Source organism: Rhineura floridana, chromosome 6 (genome assembly GCF_030035675.1).
Source record: "Rhineura floridana isolate rRhiFlo1 chromosome 6, rRhiFlo1.hap2, whole genome shotgun sequence".
Lineage (NCBI taxonomy): Eukaryota > Metazoa > Chordata > Lepidosauria > Squamata > Rhineuridae > Rhineura > Rhineura floridana.
In genome coordinates, this window is record NC_084485.1 from 67,343,510 (window position 1) to 67,362,106 (window position 18,597).

An 18,597-nucleotide genomic window follows, 5' to 3' on the forward strand; every position below is an offset into this window, starting at 1 on the left:
CCTTTTCTTTAAAATGTATTTTTGGATCTCATAAGGTTGGGAAGGGGTACAGGTATGTGATATAGCAACAGTAAATGATTTCCTTTGGAATGTATGCCTTACCTAGGTGAAGTTAAAGATTATATCCACTATCTCCAGTGCCATGTATGAGTGTAAATTTCTGTTTCTGGGAAAAACTTGCTTATATTGTGTGTGTTACATTGACCTCAAGTTGGAGACCATTGTTCAGTGAAAGGGATTATTCCTTTGGTAAATCTTAAATTTGGAACCTTCCTTTTTAATCATTAACTAATCGATACATGGCTTCCTGAGGTCAGGAAACCAGCAGTTACCTTTCTGAAGTTTGGGGTCATCCTAAGGGCTGTTTCCTGTATTGCTCTGTAGCTAGGCTCCTAGCTGATTCATTAATATGAATCAAAGAATAAAACCCCAAAATGTACATACTCCATTACAGAGGGATTGATTCTGAAGCTGGTCCAAGAGAGTTCTGGAAGCCAGAGAGACAGAGTGATTATTCTGGAGACAAGGCCTATTATAAGAGTTACAGGGAGAAAGACCTGATATTTTACAATCAGTGGTTAATAAATAAAACACACTGTTCTCAGACTGGATCATCGTCATCTCTTATTTGCCTGACTGAGCAGTTGGAATAGGCCACAAAATTGCATAATATTGGTGGCACAGAGTATGATCAGAACTTAGCAGGCAGTGGATAAAATGGCTGCTGAGAGCAACAGTGAGGAGAGTGACATGTAGGAAACGTCCTTACACTGAGTCAGACCAACAGCCCATCTAGCTCAAGATTGCCTGTATGCTGAGCAGCAGCAACTCTCCAGGGTTCACACAAGGAAGCTTCCCAGCTCTACCTGGAGATGCCAGGAATTGAGCCTGGGACCTTTTGTAAGCAAAGCAGATGCTCTGCCACTCAACTTTGGCCCTTACCCCATATTAGGTCCTCAGATGTCCAGAATGTTGTTTGGTTTCCAGGACAGCCTCTCCATATACCCCTCCTAGGGTTTGCATCTAGAGATGTACTGACTTGGGGTGTGAAAAGGGGGGCAGGGGTAAAACGAGAGGGTTAAAAAGAGGGAAAAATCCTCCCTCTTTCTTCTGCTCCCTTTTCCCCTGCTCTGAGATTTTTTCATGAGTTGGGTGGATCTTCAAGTTATATCAATTTCTATGGGTTTTTAAAATTTATTTATCTTAAAAGACTTAAAAAAAATACATTGCAGCTGCCAAGGCTGCAAGTCAAAGAGGAAGAGTGGCATAGGGAGAGTAGCTCTTTAAAATGGTGTGAGGGAGAAATATTAAGTATTGCTTCTGACCTCCACACCAGTTGTCCACTTCATACTGCAGCTTCAATTTGGACCACACCCATTAATAAATCCAGAGCTTGGAAAAGTTACTTTTTTGAACTACAACTCCCATCAGCCCCAGCGAGCATGGCCACTGGATTGGGCTGATGGGAGTTGTAGTTCAAAAAGGTAACTTTTCCAAGCTCTGATAAATCACAAACTACATGTAACTTGACATTCCACCTTTAATATTTTAAATCCAAAAGAACATGTTGTATAATTTATAATTTTAAAAAAACTTACAAAGTCGGAGTAGAGTACACCAACATTATTGGGGGAGGTATACAGAAACCATTTCCTATTAACAATAGATCCCTTCAGATACAACCCCCCTGTATTTTTAAACAAATCTGCTATATATTTAGCAAAACTCAGTAGCATTTCAAGCATGTCAAGTGGAGGAAGGGTACAATTAGCCCAAGCAGTTATGATGTAATCAGGTATCTACATTATTGTTGAATATCTGACAGCTGCTTAGTTGACTGAGTCAAGTCTATGGCTTTGAAGAGTTCATCCTCATGGAACAGCCTTTAAATTGTTTTTTCTCTATCCTGTGACCTTTTGTTTCATCATGATTCTTACAGGTATTTGTTATCTTAGAGGAGAAAGTGTCACGTTAGAAAAAAAATGCAAGAAGCACAGAGAAACACAATAGGTCAACAGCATGCTTATGGCTAACGAACCATTGAGAGTGCTGTAGCTATTGTAAAAATTTGGAATTTCTCGCAAATGGTACCTCAGACAAGGTGCTGAAAATTCTCAGCAGCAATGTAAGAACTATGGCCAGAGCCAAATCTCAGCTATGAATCTGGTTCAGATCTAGATGGGAATTGTTATTTTCACCATGCAAACCTAATTAACCATAAGGCCAAATAGCACAGCCTCCTGCTCCAAGACAGGATCACCATTATCCCCAAGAGATCAGGCCTCACAAAGCAGAGAGCATGAACACTGCAGAAAGGTACTGACAATACAAATAGCCCCTGCTAACTCAATCAAGCCACAGTCCCCAGATCACGATCCACATTTTCTAACAGAAAGTTCCTTACTCGCCTCAAGCAAACCCCAAGAATCTCAAATTTAATTTAAGAAATAAAACAGGTTTCTGGGTCTCAAGATTGTAGATATTTGCAATTCTAGATGAAGAGATTGCTGGTGGACACACAAGCCTTTCCCCTGAAGCTTGGACCTTTTGCAAACACACTTCAGGCACATGCATCTAAGAATATAAGAAGAGTCCTTCTGATTCAGTCCAAAGATCCATCTAGTCCAGCATCCTGTTCTCACAGTGGCCAATGAGATGGTTCCTATCTCCTATGGCATGACATCACCTTCTATTCCTGCACATTTTTAAATTGTTTTTCAAAGGAAGGAAGGAAATTCCTCATAGGCATTAGGGGACTTTAATCAGGTTTATTAGCCAGGTGGGCAGGCCCTAGAGCAGCCTTTCCCAACCAGTGTGCCTCCAGATGTTGTTGGACCACAACTCCCATGGCTGAGGCTGATGGGAGTTGTGGTCCAACAACATCTGGAGGCACACTGGTTGGGAAAGGCTGCCCTAGAGGATAAGAAGGATGACACAATCCCTCCTTTGGAGGAAGTACTGATTGGCAATGAAAACATATTATGTGGGGGATGGACCAACTTGCTTCTCCTAGAGAATAACTAGGGTATTAATAATGTGATTGATGACCAATTTTGTGTGCCCTAATGGAGCAGAAGTCTTCAGTCAGTTAGGGACCATCTATAGAATATGTCATGCATCAACGTGGGGAAACATAGATTGCTGTCTTACACTGAGTCAGACCATTTGTTTATGTAAGTTAGTGTGGGCTAGTTTTGAACCTCATATCTTCTGCATGCCAAACATGTCCTCCCACTGAACTACAGCTCCCCTCCATGTTGAAAAGAGGAAAGTTGTAAATAAACAAGGATTGTGTACTGGTTAAAATAGAACAAGGTGCAACAAGTGTTGGGGAAAGAGGGTTTTTAAAAAGGCTTTAAAAAGTATGACATACTTTATTGAGAGTCCTCACACCCTGCTTGCTTTATATCTCCCAAAAAGGTCTCTCAAAATGGTGAATGAAAGTGGGGCACTTTAGGACAAAAACTAACTTCAGATATATAATGCTGGCATCTTAATTGTCTGACTTCTCAGGAAACTGATCTTGGTGTTTCAATGCAAAATTAAATGAAAACAGCAGGTATCATTGTACCATTATACATATCTATGGTGTGGTCATATTTAGAATGTTTTGGTTGCTGGAAAAGGCATAGAAAATGTCTACTAAAGGGTAGGTTTCCCCCCCCCCAATGAGGAATGTCAGAAAAATGTGTTAAGAGCAGAAAAATACAACTAAAGGAGGGATGTTATAAATGTTTATAAAGTTATGAACTATATGGAGAGAGTGGATAGACGGAGTAGGAAACAAAAGTGTGATACTGTGAATATGCTCATCTTGTTTGTTCCGTTTGTTGTACTCTGTTGCCATCTGCTGTCAGACTCTGGAAATGGTATATTTTGCTTCTGTGGGTATATCCTGCCCACAGACCCTGCAGCTTTTCACTGTTTCCCTAGGGTGGAGAAATAAATCCTGTAGTTCATAAAACTGCTTCATCCTTGGATGACAGTACCAAAACAGAAAAACTTTTAAATAAATTTGCAGGTTCAACTTGAGAATTAATGTTATAGTGTATGTGAATGCTGGTACCTTAGGAAAAACTATATTAGTTGTCTGCTACGTCATAAGAAAATACTTTCCCTGGGCCTGCATATACCTAAGGAAAATGGGAACTTTTCAGTTACAGCATCCCACATCGCTTCAACCCTCTTTGGGAGGGAGCAGTTCGGAGACAAAAGCAGCACGAGTATGCTTCAAATTTCCTAGCAGAAGCACGAAAGCAAACCTAGTACTATTTTTGGCCAGAAGTGAATATCATCATAGTGGTGGTCATCAGGAAGAAGGGCCTACCTGTTGTGCTTCCTGATTAAGAACTCTAAAATAGGCAGGAAAAATAGGAAGGAGGGCTTTATTGATGATGTCTTCAAACTCATTACATACATGACTATATAATTCAGCTGAGCTAAAGACAATTCAAAGCAGAAAGAATCCATAAAAAGTGAAGTGATGATACCTTGTCAAAAAACTAAAATCACTAGATGAATCATGGGAAAACCTACAGCGATGCAAATTGCCATGGCACTGATGTATGCACAAAACAATCCACCCTATCCAGATCCTAGATAAACTTATAAAGTTCTCTGTCTAAAAAGACAGTGTACATGAGTGGAAAACAGCTAGTTCTATGCTGGTTTTTGCCTTGTATGAAGCACTATCTGAATCACAGCGGTCTCTGCTTATTTAAGGACATTGCCAGGTTTGGGGGACAGTCATTCATACACTGTTACCACTTTCAGCACCTACAAATCAATGAAGTACAGTGATTGATCTGGAACCACAAATCATGTAACAATGTTGAGGTTTCAGATGAATTGACCTGATCAGTACCTACATAAGCCCACATAAGTTACCCTAAACTTCCTAAAGGAAGAACAAGATATACTCATAGATCAGGGATGGAGAATCTGGGGCCCTCCAAATTTTGTTGAACTCCAAATCTCATCAGCCCCAGCCAGCATGACCAATGGTCATGATGATGGGATTTATAGTCCAGCAACATCTGGAGATCCATAGGTACCTTGCCCTGATATAAGTCACCACCATGATCATAATCCTGAGTTCACTGAATAGGGTCCTGAGTACAACAGCTAAAGAACCAAACATGTCAAACAGCTAAGGAACAGTTAGAAAAGCAGAAACCCTTTCATGAAATGTTAAGCCAAATAAAAGCAGCAAATAAAAAAGAGGCACCAAGAAACCTTTTTTTAAAAAAAATTGTTTGGTATCAATATTGTTAGAAAAGAAAAATATTTGGAAGTTAACAACAAAACTTCCTCAAGGTTCTTTCTTTCATAAAGGATATAAAATCTCATCTGAAGGTGTTAGCCCACAGGTAATTGTTTTAAATTTGTTTGTAAAATATACAAAATACCTGTCAGATATACTTTAAGATAGATTCCTGCACTGAGCAGGGAGTTGGACTTTGATGGCCTTATAGGCCCCTTAAAACTCTACTATTCTATGATTCTATGATCCTTTGAACCAACTTTTTGTTTTGTAAATGATGTTATTGAAAGATGTAATAGGATGTAGCCGCTAGGTAGCAGCAGAACATCAGTTTTCAATGTAATGCAACTGTAATGTTCTCTGAGGTCTGGGGAAAAGTGATGGAAAGGAGAAAAAGAAGTGTGTTGGATGTGTGGATGTAAGAAACAGGAAAAGAATTATTCATTTCCAGATGCCAGATGGTTACCATAGGCGCTTTTGACCTTGCTTGGGAGGTATTGCACTAGGTTTGGAACAAGGATTTTTTAAATCAAAATTTAATATTCAGGGCCAGTTCAGCCAGCTAGACTTGATGGTGATGTGGTGAAGCCGGTATAAGTTACCATATTTTGTGTGAGACCATCAGTCTTGTGTAAGCTCCAACATAGTTTCCTATGCTCTGGGCGAACTACTGAAATATATGTTGAGGCAGGATGGGATAGGCTGTGCTCTTGAAAAATCCCAGGCTATGGTCTGAAGGCACATGAGGCCAGCAGCCTGCTGAAGCTAAGCAGGGTCAGGTCTGGCCAGTGCCTGGATGGGAGACTGCCTGGGACCACATGTAAGCCGCCTTCGGTTTCTATCATGAAAAGAAAGGTGGGGTATAAATAAATAAATAAAAATAGTGGAGTATTAACAAGATTGGTCACCCCCTCATGCCTTAACCATGAACCACACCAATAGTGAAGATGAAAATGTCTTATGACATCATTCATGAGATATCTGCAGGCATCTTTTTCCATCAATGTTGTGGTCTTCTGAAATGAAATGCTTCCCTCCAAACATCTCTTGTACTGAGGCTGCCAAAATCTTTACAGTTGTGTAGTATTTTTCTCAAAGTGCATTCACAGTTCAATTACATCACTGTGGAGCACTTTAATCATGCATTGATCTATTGACAGTTAAAGGGAATTTGGTCTTGAGCCAAACACAACTTGCAAATTATGGGAAATGAGTGCATATGCTTGCAATAATGCCAGCATGCTTCTGTGTGCATGTTTGTAAAAGTATCTTCACTACAAAAAGGAATGACATGCCTCTAATATGTGCATAATTGTTGTCATACTAGAAAGTAGGAAGAAGGGATGGAAGGATCTGTCCATTTCTGTTCTCTCAGTTTCTCATTTTTCCAATCTTAAATTCAGTTCTCTGTATTTCTGCAGCAATTTGCAATTTTAAAAAAACATGAAAATATTCAGCGTTTTAGTGTGACTTTCTCCTAACACACATTTTTGTATGCAGTTCTAATATACCAATTTTTACAAGCCATTGATTGTAATATAATGCATTTTCGTTTGTTAATTTCACTAACATATTCACTTTTATGCATGCTGTTACCTAACATATACATTTTTGTAAGCATTCTTTGGTTGGAGAACTACATCAGAAAATTCAGACTTATGTGAATGTCAAAGGATGGCTGTGTTTCTGTTCTCATATTGCTTCAGAAAGTATGAATTTGATTGATTCAACTTTAGATGTGAACTGAATTGAATTTCTCCCCTATCCTTGCTAGGAAATAATGTTTCTGAAGTTTTAGCAGGTTGTTTTAGTTATCTGCTCTCATTGTATATTGAGTTGATGGATATTATTTTTAAATTGAGTTATTGTACCCCACCCTGGGATCAATTACAATGAAAGCTGGGCTAAAAATATTTAAAATAAATAATACAAAATAAATAAACGTAAAGCACTGAAAACCAAAGCTTGAGATTGAGCTAAGTGAAGATAGATCTGACAGTTGAAATGATAGCATGGTTGATACTCAGTTTCTCCATTTATTTCCCTTTTCTTCTTTTTCTGGAGAAAGATGAACTGAAGCACCACATGTTCCTACCCAGTCCCATACTCTAACCCTGTTCAATCACATTTTGCCACTGATCAGGAGTTATCCTTATTCAGAGAGTTGTAGTTCAATCATCTGTTATGAAGATAAAACCACAGTTAAGGTTCAAAGCAGCAGAAGAAATCAAGAAAGATAATCCAACTTGAAGAAACTACTTCTACAAAAGCGAGGCACAAAAATGGCGTGAGGAAGGAAAAATTCATTCTCTGATAGCTTTCAAAGTATCTCCTGCCTGCATTACTGCCATTCATATGCCTTGATCAACTGCTGAATGTGCTCTCTATCTCAACCAATATTACTGGAATAGACATTATTTCATGTGAAAAGTGTATTTGATTTTTTTAAATGTTTGTATGAAAAACACTGAATAGCACAGCGTGGCTATTGAGCATGATTGATGACTGTAGGAGAAATATGTCACAGTGTCGGTTTCATTGGCAAAACCATCACTCCTTGCAGGGATGGTGTAACTTTACTCACTGTAAACACAGAGTGCCTGCTCAGATCTCTACAAAAATGTACCTTTTCAAGCAGCCAGTCTAGACAAATAGCTGTTGGAGAGTCTGAGCCAAATCTATTCAGGTACAGTTTAGAGTTTGATCTTATAAGCACATCCAACACTTAAATTCATGGTTGGATAGTAGCTCCCTGTATGGTTTGGAGTTCAGTAGCCAGAATGTCTTAGGTAACTCTATTACCCAGTTCATCACTTGTTCAGAAGATGGGCCTACATTCTTTGAATAACTTTGCATTATCCCATCCAGAACAGGTAACTTGCCCATCTCCCAGACATGGGAACCACCTATCTAAAGAGCCTTCATCTTCCCAGGATTCAAGCATGGTTTATTGGCCCTCATCCAGTCCACTATAGCATTCAGACACTGATCCAGAGTGTTCTGAGCCTCTCCTGATTCATATGCTATGGAGAAACAGAGCTGCAAGTCATCAGCATGCTGATGACTCCTTGCTCCATAATTTGGATTGGGGGGAAGCAAGAAAGCAAAGTGATATTACAGATTTTGTTAGGAACATAGAAATCTGCCATATACTGAGTCAGTCCATTGGTTTCTCTAGCTCAGTATTGTGTACACTAACACTGGCAGTGGCTCTCCTGAGTTTCAAACAGAGGACACTGCCAGCCCTACCTGGAGAGGCCAGGGATTCAACCTGAGACCTTCTGCATGCAAAGCATCTGCTCTACCACTGAGCTATTGCCCTTAATTCTCACTAAGGAGAGAAAAAAGTCTGCATTGTATCACCAGCCTGCATATAAGGGTGAGAGTCAGCTGACTGAATGCTTCTCCTTACCCCCTCCCAAATTCCTCATATAGAAAGCAAGCATATCATAGAAAAGACAACTTTTCTATGTGGAGGGAATTTGACTGGAGCGGCATTCAGTCATGTAAGGCTCCACTTGCAGTATGAAATGGTACCACCTAGTAACAAATTTACTGTCTACCAGCTAGGCCATATCAACTAGGAAGAGGCAGATGAAGCAGGCAAGGGATGTATAGGAGGAATTATTTTAGGTAATGGCCATAAACTTGTGATCTTGTGGCAGTGGAATATAGGAATTTGCGGCTTTATAATACAGTTTGATGCAGGGTTCTAGCACAAGAGACCTTGCATATCCTTGTTTAGGTACAGTAACTGGGCAGCAATAGTTGCCAATGCTGCTGTGCCTGCACTCCAGGCCTTCCTTATATAAAGCTGATATGCCATGTAGTGGGGTAGCTACACTGTTGCCCTTGGAGTCTGGCAAGTTAAAACTAGAAATGAATGAGCTACATGTTCCAAATATGTCTGGAAACTCTGACAATTTTCTTGCTTTGGGATTGGAGAGAAGTATGTGAGTTGCAGCGAAGACGGTGGTATCGCCGCCTAATGTGGGTTTTTTTCTTTTTAGAAAAGATAAAAGCTTCAATTTCACATTGCCAAATGTTGAATTGTGTGTGTGGGATCCAGATGGGTAATGTGTGAAACAGAAAAGACAATTTGGGGAGTATTGTCATTGTGACCACAGCAATTTTGGCTAAAAATGACAGCTTTAATTTCCCCAAGACTTTAGCAGAGCAGAAATACTGTTCCAGATTGGTCTGTAGTTGACTATAAAGAGTTTTTTAAAGTCCCTGGATATTTGTACCCCCAAATATCTGATTTGTTTTCTGTGCAGAGAAATGCCCAGAGAAGAAGAAACTTGTTTATGTATGTTTGAGGGTACATGGTAACAAAGCATTTCAGATTTTTTATAATTAGTGGTCAACCCTGACATAGACCTAAATGATTCCAATTCTTGTTGCAAAGCTGGGATTGCCTGTAAGGGTTTTTTTAACATTAATGCCAGGCCATCAGCATAGAGACTGATTTTGGGATTTGACCACCCACCTCCACCCCCTCTGTATCATGGTTTTCCCAAAGACATATTGCCAGTGGTTCCAGTGATAATAAGAAAAGGAATGAAGATAGGGGGCAACCCTGTTTTGTTTCCTGTTCAGTGTTATTTGGTTAGGAATCCAATCCATTTATATTAATTGTTGCATAAGAGGGGGAATATATAGATTGGATTATTTGTTTAAAAGTTTAATTAAATTTCATGTTGTTAATTACTTGTTTTAAAAAATCCCAAGAGACACAGTCAAAAGCCTTATAAATATCCAGAAAAATCAGAGCAAGAGGAAAATTTGATTGTTTACTAAAATGGATTACATTTAAAACTCTTCTGATAGGGTTTGCAATTTGGCAATTGAGGATAAAACCACTTTGATCTGGATGAATTAATTTTGGGAGAATTAAATTTATTTTTTTTACTAATAAAATTGTAAAAAATTTGTAATCATGATTTAATAATGATATAGGCCTATAGGAATCTAATTTATTAGGATTTTTAAAGAGTTTGGGGAGTACTATTAATCTTGATTATTTCCAAGTGGGTGGGAGTGAATCTTCTAATAATTCATAAATAATATTGTCATATAGGGGATTAAATTATCCTTAAAAATTTATAATATTCACTCACAAAGCCATCTGGGTCTGGTGCTTTATTTATTTTTATGTGTTTAAGTGTTGCCTGGACTTCCTCCTCTGTAATTTTGGCAGTTAAAGTTGTGCAGTGGTCCATTGTAATCTTCAGTAAGTTATTGCCTGCCAAATATTGATTTATGGAGTCTTTGTCAAGGGAGTTTGTCGCTATAAGTCCTTAAAATATTGTGTGAAAGCTGCATTGATCTATTCTGTAGTCCTTAATATCTTGCCATTTGAGGATTCTAAACATAAAAAAAAAATACATTGCTTGAACCTTATTTTATTTGTGAATAGCTTGGAGTTTCTACTACCAAATTCATAATATATTTGATTTATATATAATAATTTAGTCACTGTGTTGTTTGTTTCCAATAGCTCCAGTTCTTGTCTCTTTTTTGAAAGTTGCTTATAAATCTTTCTGGATCCCATTTGATTATGCTGTTGTAGTAGTGATTGCGCTTCTTGTTTAGTTTAGTTTATTAAATCTGTGCATAGCCATTGGCTGTTACAGAAGGAACATATTGATTTATGGAGTCTTTGTCAAGGGAGTTTGTCGCTATAAGTCCTTAAAATATTGTGTGAAAGCTGCATTGATCTATTCTGTAGTCCTTAATATCTTGCCATTTGAGGATTCTAAACATAAAAAAAAAATACATTGCTTGAACCTTATTTTATTTGTGAATAGCTTGGAGTTTCTACTACCAAATTCATAATATATTTGATTTATATATAATAATTTAGTCACTGTGTTGTTTGTTTCCAATAGCTCCAGTTCTTGTCTCTTTTTTGAAAGTTGCTTATAAATCTTTCTGGATCCCATTTGATTATGCTGTTGTAGTAGTGATTGCGCTTCTTGTTTAGTTTAGTTTATTAAATCTGTGCATAGCCATTGGCTGTTACAGAAGGAACATATTGATTTATGGAGTCTTTGTCAAGGGAGTTTGTCGCTATAAGTCCTTAAAATATTGTGTGAAAGCTGCATTGATCTATTCTGTAGTCCTTAATATCTTGCCATTTGAGGATTCTAAACATAAAAAAAAAATACATTGCTTGAACCTTATTTTATTTGTGAATAGCTTGGAGTTTCTACTACCAAATTCATAATATATTTGATTTATATATAATAATTTAGTCACTGTGTTGTTTGTTTCCAATAGCTCCAGTTCTTGTCTCTTTTTTGAAAGTTGCTTATAAATCTTTCTGGATCCCATTTGATTATGCTGTTGTAGTAGTGACTGCGCTTCTTGTTTAGTTTAGTTTATTAAATCTGTGCATAGCCATTGGCTGTTACAGAAGGAACACAGTCATTAAAAAACATCAATAAAATACAAAAAACATTTAGTAGTACTATACACACATATTTAGTTTAAAAAATTCTATAAACTTAGCGCCTAAGTTAATTGGAAGCTTTAATATGCCTGGCTCTAAGATTCTTTGCCGCCAGAGCAAAATTAGCGGTAGACATCATTATGTAAGGTTGGTCTGCAGATAAAAGAAATACTACTATCTGAGCTTCTTTTAGATCTTTATTCTTTTGAATCAGCGGATCCAGAAATCTTTTTCTAGGGCCATCAAATAAGGGACAAACTAACATATAATGAATTAAATCCTCGGGGGCCTTGCACCCAGCAGGACATAGGCGCTCTGCGTATGGAGTACCGAGGTATCTGCCGTATAAGTACGCAGAGGGCATGACCTGAAATCTTAGTTCCGTGTACGCTCTACGAAGAGCGGCCTTAGTTAGGATATCAAGATAAAGTGGCCATTCATGGGTGGTTTTAATGCGTGGAAACCAGAGAGAGAATGGAGCTGCAGTGATAAGTGCTTTGTCTCTTTGTGCCTCATGTTCAAAGATATGGATACGCAATGCTTTCGAATCAAGATTAGTAAGGAGATTATCTGATAAATCATAAGTTTTAGCGACGCTAGAAAAATTTAGTCTCCCAGGCTCCATTTTGTGACTGTTCCTCTCTACAGAGTCTAATCAGAAGTCGGGGATTAGATGTAATTAGTTTCTTACGGTACCTGAGAAATACCAAGTCTGATCTAGCCTTTAAGGAGGGAACACTAAGTTCTGCTCTAACATGAGCTGCTGGAGTAGCCTTGGGTAGCCCCAGAATTTGTTTGAATAAGGTGTTTTGAATCTGTTCTAGTGCGTGCCGTAAAGCTGGGCCCCAAATTTCGGCACCATATAGAATTGACGGAATAAATTTTGTAACATAAAGCTTAAGGAGAGGTCTTATTAATTGCCCTCCCCTAGTATAGAAATTTTTTTTCAGTTGGCCTAAGATCTTAGTTGCCAGAGTTTTAATATGTGCTAATTGATGAGACCAAGCCAGGTTATTGTTGATATGGATACCTAGGTATTTAAAAGTATTTACCTGTTCTAGGTGGTGACCGTTAAGGTACCAGGTAGATTTGGTTCTGCTGTTTTTACCACATATCATTATTTTCGATTTGGCATAGTTAATGTGCAACCTATGCTGGTTGCTGAATTCTAGGAGAGAGAGCAGCATGCGTTTAATTCCTATCCTATTTTGAGATATCAGAACAAGGTCATCAGCATATAAGAGCACTGGGATTTTCCTCTCTTTGATCCGTGGCGGAAAGAAAGCTGGTGAGGCCATACTAGAGACAATGTCATTAATGAAAAAATTAAAAAGGAAAGGCGCCAAAATGCATCCTTGTTTGACTCCTCTCGATACAGAGATCTTTTGGGAGAGTGAGCCATTTAAACCAGTATGGATTTTCATAAAGGTGTCCTGATGCAGTAACTGGATAAGCCATAACAATCTCTTATCTATACCGGCTTTATCCAGTTTCTTCCACAGAAGGGAACGATCTATTGAGTCAAAAGCAGCCGCAAAGTCAATAAACGCTAGATAAAGCGACGAGAGCGGCCCCTTTTTGACTTTCCCAATGAGTTGTTGCAAGATATATACTTGGTCGATTGTACTAGATCCTTCCCTGAAACCCGCCTGAGCCTCATCTATAATAGATTCTTCTCTTTCCCAATCTAATAATTTATTTAAAAGGTAGCGTCCATATAATTTAGCAGCAACATCTAATAGAGTGATCGGTCTGTAGTTTGTAGGTATTGTAGGGTCCCCTTTTTTAAATATGGGGACCACTATACCTATTCTCCAGCCGATGGGGATACATCCAAGTTCGTTTAGTTTGGTAAACAAAGCCGCAAGAATCGGACGCCACCACTGTGAGAAGGTTTGATAAAGATCTGGAGGGATCATATTTATTTATTTTTATTTATTTAGTTTAATTTATATACTGCCCTAAGCCCAAAGGCTCTCTGGGCGGTGTACAAAAAGATAAAAACAAGCACAATATATAAATACAATAAATACAATAAATCAAAAACAAACAAATAAACAATAACGAACCAAACAACATCCAAAATACGGAAATACTGTTTAAAATACACTTTAAAATACACTTTAAAATGCCTGGGAGAATAAAAAGGTTTTCACCTGGCACCGAAAAGATAGTAACGTCGGCGCCAGGCGCACCTCATCGAGAAGACTGTTCCACAGTTCGGGGGCCACTACTGAAAAGGCCCTAGTTCTAGTCATCACCCTCCGAGCCTCTCGATGGGATGGTACTCGGAGGAGGGCCTTAGATGTTGAGCGTAGTGTACAGGTAGGTTCATATTGGGAGAGGCGTTCCACCAGGTATTGCGGTCCCATGCCGTGTAGGGCTTTATAGGTCAAAACCAGCACTTTGAATCTAGCCCGGAAACAAATAGGAAGCCAGTGCAGACGGGCCAGAACAGGTGTTATATAAGCGGACCTTCTGGTCCGCGTCAACAATCTGGCCGCTGCATTCTGGACTAGCTGTAGTTTCCGAACAGTCTTCAAGGGCAGCCCCACGTAGAGCGCATTACAGTAGTCCAATCTAGAAGTTACCAGAGCATGAACAACTGAAGCGAGGTCGTCACTGTCCAGATAGGGACGTAGCTGGGCTACCAATCGAAGATGGTAGAAAGCATTCCGTGCCACCGAGGCCACCTGGGCCTCAAGAGACAAGGAAGGATCGAAAAGAACTCCCAAGCTACGAACCTGTTCCTTCAAGGGGAGTGTAACCCCATCAAGAACAGGATGAACATCCACCATCTGAGCAGAGAAGGCACTCATCAACAGCGTCTCAGTCTTGTCTGGATTGAGCTTCAGTCTGTTAGCTCCCATCCAGTCCATTATCGCGGCCAGGCAACGATTTAGCACGTTAACAGCCTCACCTGAGGAGGATGAAAAGGAGAAATAGAGCAGCGTGTCATCAACGTACTGATGACAACGCACCCCAAAACTCCTGATGACCACACCCAGAGGCTTCATGTAGATGTTGAAAAGCATGGGGGACAGTACCGATCCCTGCGGGACTCCACAATGGAGAGTCCAGGGCATCGAGCAATGTTCCCCAAGCACTACCTTCTGGTGACGACCCACCAAGTAGGAGCAGAGCCACTGCCAAGCATTACCGCCAACTCCCAGCTCCGTGAGTCTTCCCAGAAGGATACCATGGTCGATGGTATCAAAAGCAGCTGAGAGATCAAGGAGAATCAACAGAGTCACACTCCCCCTGTCCCTCTCCCGACAAAGGTCATCGTACAGGGCGACCAAGGCTGTTTCGGTGCCAAAACCGGGCCTAAAACCAGATTGAAATGGATCAAGATAATCAGTGTCATCCAAGAGCCCCTGGAGCTGGCCGGCAACCACCCGTTCCAGTACCTTGCCCAAGAACGGAATATTCGCCACAGGTCTATAATTGTTCAGGTTATCTGGGTCCAAAGAGGATTTATTCAGGAGCGGTCTCACTACCGCCTCTTTTAGGCAGTCAGGGACCACTCCCTCTCTCAAAGAGGCGTTTATTATCTCCTTGGCCCAGCTGGCGGTTCCGGTCCTGCCAGCTTTCACCAGCCAAGAGGGGCAAGGGTCCAGAACAGATGTGGTCGCCCGCACCAGTCCAAGGATCTTGTCAACATCCTCAAGCTGTACAGACTGAAACTCATCCAATAAATAAGGACAAGACCGCGTTCTGGATGCTTCGTTGGAACTCACTGTCATATCATTGGAGTCTAAGTCCCGGCGAATGCAAGCGATCTTATCCTGGAAGTGCCTCGCGAACTCATCACAGCGGGCTACAGATGAATCCATAATATCCCGAGGGCCAGAGTGTAAAAGCCCTCGTACAATTTTAAAGAGCTCCGCCGGGTGGGAGAGAGATGCCTTAATTGTGGCAGCAAAATATCTCTTTTTTGCTGCCCTCACCGCTGCTATATATCGCTTAGAACAGGCACTTACCAAGGCATAATTGCATTCGTCGGGAGTTCGCCTCCATCTGCACTCAAGCCGCCTCCTCTCTTGCTTCATCACTCTCAGCTCCGAGGTATACCATGGAGCTGTATGAGCTCTACATAGGAGGGGGCGCATGGGAGCGATCGTGTCAACCGCCCGGGTCAGCTCCGTATTCCACAATCCAACCAGGGCTTCGACAGGAGCGCCAGTCTTCTCAGTCGGAAAATCCCCCAGAGCCCTTTGGAAACCCTCAGGATCCATTAGTCTCCGGGGGCGGACCAATTTAATAGGTCCCCCACCCTTGCAGAGGGAAAGGGTCACTGTGAGCCTAAACTTCAGCAAGCAGTGATCTGTCCATGACAATGGGGTAGATGACCAATCCCCAACCGCCAGATCACCATCTCCATGCCCAGTGGCGAAGATCAAATCAAGAGTATGTCCCGACACATGCGTTGGGCAACCTGAGACAGCCCCATGGTTGTCATGGAGGCCATGAAGTCCTGAGCCACCCCAGATAAAGCAGTCTCGGCATGGACGTTGAAGTCCCCGAGTACCAAAAGTCTAGGGGACTGCAACAGTACCTCCGAGACTACCTCTGTCAGCTCAGTTAGGGAATTTGTTGGGCAGCAGGGCGGGCGGTACACCAACAAAATTCCCAGTTTGTCTCTCTGGCCCAGCACAAGGTGGAGACACTCTAAACCAGTCGTCACCTGGACAGGGTGCTTGGTGAGTGAGAAAGAACTCCTATAGACCACAGCAACCCCATCTCCCCGTCCTTCGGTTCTACCATGATGCTGGACCGCATACCCAGGTGGGCAGAGCTGGGAAACAGCAACGCCTCCCTGATCGCCCACCCAGGTCTCAGTTATACACGCCAGGTCGGCAGCCTCATCCACAATTAAATCATGGACAAGGGAGATCTTATGGTGAACCGACCTGGCGTTTTACAACAGCACATGGAGATCCGAAGGCTGACTGATAGAACAACCGTCAGTCCTGGGGATGTGAGGAGAACCGGAACAAGTCACAGACACTACTTGTCTGGGACGAGTTCCCCTTATCTGGCACGTTCTCCTCACAACGCCATACCTCCCATTACCCGTCACTACGCTAATTGGGCCCCCCGAAAGTCTTCCCGGTCGATGTATAATACTCTCTCCCAGGCACATATTAAAACAAATAAAACTCACATATACACACACACCAAATCACAAACACCCACACAATGCACATTCACACCAATACACACTAAATTCACATACACACACGACAAACACACACACAATCCTCACTCATACAACACAACAGCATTAAAATAATAAAGTGCCAATAGTGATGGCAACGTCCACACTCAAGTCAAGGCAATAGCAGCCGCAGCAACAGCGTCCACAACAGTTCTAGGCAAGCGACAGATGACAAAGCAGGTTTTGCTTTGACCGGGTTTTCCCCGGTCTGAGTGTCGCTATTAAATTATCAATTTCCACACCTGTCACAGGGGGCCAAGATGGACAGTCAGTGGGTAGGGTGGCCCTAGTATCATAAGTGGGGGATAGGTCTTCGAAAATAGATTGAAAATGAGTTATCCATGTTTCCGGGAGTATTGGAGGGACTGTCAGCGGTGGCCTATTAAATAAATTGCCATGAATTAAATTCCAGAATTCTTTCTGGTTTCCTTGCATGGCCGCCAGGCTGAGCTGTTTCCAGATTGAGGTAATATATAGCGATTTTCTTTGTTTTAATAGATTATTATATTCTCTTTTAAGATTGTATAGCTTGGAGATGGCTACCTCAGAGAAATGGAGTCTAGTAAACCGTGTTTGGAAACATAATTGTTTCTTTTTAGCTAAACAGGTTTTATCAAACCATGGCTTAAAGTTCAGATGGGAACTAGAGTTATTCGATGTTGATTTAGTAACCAACTGTTGGAGTCTAGTGGTGATCTGTTCAAATACACCTCCTATATCATTGGATAGAAGGGAGGCTTTCTGGCGCAAGTCCATCTTGTTTTAACTGATTAGTTTCATATGTGTTCCACTTTCTTAATTCATTGAGTTCTTTGATGCATGCACCCCTCATAACAGCTTTCATTGCCTCCCATTTAATTACTGTTGAGACTTCAGGAGTATTATTTTCTTTAAAGTAATTACTTAGGGCCTCCCTCAGTTTATCTGCACTGGTGCGATGGGTTAATAATTGTGAATTAAAGTGCCAGATTCTTGATTTCAGTACTGTAGTTGATAGATTAAATTCTGCTGAGACTGGAGCATGATCTATAACGTAAATGTTACCAATAGAGGCCTTTTTCAAAGTAATAAACTAACTCTCTGATACTAAAATATGATCCAATTTTGAAAAGAAGTTGTGTATTTTTGAATGGTATGTGAAATTAAAATCTTTAGGGTGTGATTCGCCCCATGTATCACAAAGGTTATATGCAGCTAAAGTTTGATAAAATTTCAGGTTTTTCCTTCTCCCTTTACCCGGTATATTTTTAAGCATCTGTTTTTGTTGAAGATTAGATTAGCTCTTAGCAGGGTTTGGGCCCCTAGTATTCCAGTTAAAGTCACCTCCAATTATAGCCTCGTTGTCACTAAATTGTTTAATTTTTTTGGAGCAGCTTTCTCATAAATATCATCTGACCAGAATTTGGGGAATAGACTGAACAAAATACTATTGATCATTTATTATCCAATATGCCCTCAACCATTACATAACGTCCATTCGGGTCTATGAGCATTTTGCATTTCTCAAAAGGGAGATCAGCTTTGAAAATTATGGCTGCACCTCTTGACTTGGATGATCCAAAGCTAACATATTGCTCTCCAAAATACTTATGTTTTAATATGGTTTCTGATTTTTTATGTTTATGTGTTTCTTGCAGCATTACTACATGTGGTTCCATG